Genomic DNA, 3,006 nt, shown 5'->3' with positions numbered 1-3,006 from the left:
GAAGTAGCCACGGATGTAATTTTTTATATCCGTGCCTTCCCATCTCTGGACAGCCCCTGCCTTGCGGTAGTACCGCAAGGGGGAGCGGTAGTACCGCGCCAGCAGTACTACCGCCCTCTGCTTTAGTGCACTTTAGGCTGTTCTGGTCTCTGCTGCGTGGGCGGTAGTACCGCGGGGCCCTGCGGTAGTACCGCGTGCCCCTGCGGTAGTACCGCGCCTCAGGTACGGTAGTACCGCGTTGCGCAGGCTGAGTTGGTGGATAACGGTTGGATTTGTTCTTCCACTATATAAGGGGTGTCTTCCTCCTCTAGTTGACCATCTCTTCCATCTCCAAGCTCCATTTTCACCCGATCTCCTTCCCTAGCCAATCAAACTTGTTGATTCTCTAGGGATTGGTTGAGAAGACCCCGATCTACACTTTCACCAAGAGAAATTTGAATCCCCCCACTAATCCCTTGTGGATCTTGTTACTCTTGGGTGTTTGAGCACCCTAGACGGTTGAGGTCACCGCTGAGCCATAGTCCATTGTGGTGAAGCTTCATGGTATCGTTGGGAGCCTCCAATTAAGTTGTGGAGATTGCCCCAACCTTGTTTGTAAAGGTTCGGTCGCCACCTCCAAGGGCACCAATAGTGGAATCACGGCATCTCGCATTGTATGAGGGCGTGAGGAGAATACGGTGGCCCTAGTGGCTTCTTGGGGAGCATTGTGCCTCCACACCGCTCCAACAGAGACGTACTTCCTCTCAAAGGGAAGGAACTTCGGTAACACATCCTCGTCTTCACCGGCTCCACTCTTGGTTATCTCGTGCCTTTACTTGTGCAAGCTTATTTGTGCTTTATCTCTTGCTTGCGTGTGTGCTTATTGTTGTTGCATCATATAGGTTGCTCACCTAGTTGCATATCTAGACAACCTACTTTGATGCAAAGTTTAAATTGGTAAAGAAAAGCTAAAAATTGTTAGTTGCCTATTCACCCCCCTCTAGTCAACTATATCGATCCTTTCACTCGTGCGCCGTCTCGAAGGTGTCGAGGCCAAGCCGGAGTTGGCCGAACCGTATCTCGGCGTAGAACCCGCCGTTGGGCGCTGGCGGACGCCGCGGTAGCCCGACGCTCCTCGGCGGCGCGACGGCATGGTGGCGCGTCGGTGGCGGGGCGCTGGAGCGGTGGCGCGCGTGGCAGCGGAAGCAACCGAGGAAGCAGTGGAGGCGCGCGTGGCAGCGGAAGCAACCGAGGAAGCGGTGGAGGCGCGCGTGGCAGCGGAAGAGGAAGAGAAGTGTGTGGAATAGGCGCGTGGCGAGCGCCGCATTTTATAGGCGCGCCAGAAGCGGTGCGCCAAAAATAGCGCGCGACCTGCCGCCTTTTCGCGCGCGCACAAAGGTTCCCGCGCGCGCGACTTCCCCGCCACCGCTGGAGCGCGCCGAAACGTCCTGCGCGCGCTAAAAACTCGGTTTACCCCCGCGCGCGCCTTTTGGCGCGGCTGTTGGAGATGCTCTAACTGCGGATGAAAGGTTGGAGCTGCGATGAGGTCATTTGGTAATTGCGTTGTAGCAGCTGCGGCTGGTGCATAAATATGCTGAAATGATAAAAATGCCCTTTGATGTTCTGTATATTGGATTTGCGTGATGGTTTGAAACTTGGACTTGGATGTGGCTATGTGCATCTCAGCCATGCAGAGGCCGGACTTACATCTTTCAAGTAATATAAAGCATCCTTTATAGGAAAAAAATGTCTCGGTGAGAGCAACTACAATGGAGCAACCCATTTCGTCCGCCCGCGTCTGTTTGGGTCGGCGCAGACAAAAGTGGCGGCCCAACGCACCGACCCAAACTCAAATCGTGTCCGCCTGGCGTCCGCGCCGATCCATTTCCGGCCCAAAATTGCGCCTGGAATGCGTCGGCGTGGACGCGCCGCGCGTCTCCTCGCCATCCGCCGCGTCCCCACCTAGCGGCCACCCAACCGCCACTGGTCGTCTTATTTATGACGACCATCGACAGCAGGCCCACGCGTCAGCCAGTGCGCGCGTCCTTTTTTAACCACGCGTGCGTCGGGGTCGGCCTCATCCACTTCTCCCGTCCACATGTGGCCCCCCACCACTCCCTTTGCTTCCTCGCCGGCGACCGCAAACCCTAGCGCACGCCATGGGCCTCTTCGGCAGCAGCAATGGCAAGGGCAAGGGCACCCCCGGCGCCTCGTCATCCCGTGCTCCCCCTCCCCCTCCACCGCCGGCGCGTTTCCGCCCTGAACGCCGGCGCCTGCACATCCCGGTGCACCAAGCGCGGTGGCACTGGGAGTACAGGCAGCCCTCCCCTACCCCGACGTGACGCTGCCGCACCGTTGGCATTTGGATCCAAACCGGATCCCGGTGCCGGTGGTTCCGCGGACCCAGCGGGGCACGACGACGTGGTGCGCCGGCGCCGCGCGCTGCTCACGTCGGAGCAGCGTCGGCTGCCCGAGTAAGCCGCCGACTCTCCTAACTGGGAGGCTTGGTTCGCCCTCGAACACGAGGAGCAACGGCGCTCGGGTGTCGAGACCGTCCCGCCGCCGTTCCCACCGCCGCCCCCGGAGGTAGAGCCGGAGGACATGGAGGCGAAGGCGGAGTACCAAGCCGCCCTCGAGGAGGCCCTGCAGCACGCGCTGGAGGCTAGCCGCATCGAGGAGGACGCGCACTGGGATGGGCTGGAGCAAGCCCTTGCCCTGTCGGCGGCGGGGGACTCCGTCCACACCCCGCTCTTCGTGCCGCCGCCTCCACCGTCACCGCCCGTACAGCCCAAGCCGGAGCCGGAGCCGTCGCGTAAGCGCTCCCCGCCTCCACCCACTTGGCCAGAGGAGGCCTACTCATGGACGGGCCAGTACCGCGAGTGGGTGAGCGCGCCTCCCGTCCACTTCGCCGCGACGCCGGAGGAGGAGGCGACCCACCTCGAGCGATGGAAGGAGCATTGGCGGCTCCGTCAGGAGCAGGCCGACGGCGAGGAGCAGATGCGCTACGAGGCCATGCTCCAACGCGAC

The sequence above is a fragment of the Aegilops tauschii genome, chromosome 7 (assembly GCF_002575655.3).
Source record: "Aegilops tauschii subsp. strangulata cultivar AL8/78 chromosome 7, Aet v6.0, whole genome shotgun sequence".
NCBI lineage: Eukaryota > Viridiplantae > Streptophyta > Magnoliopsida > Poales > Poaceae > Aegilops > Aegilops tauschii.
Note: the sequence above shows the minus strand (reverse complement) of the source record.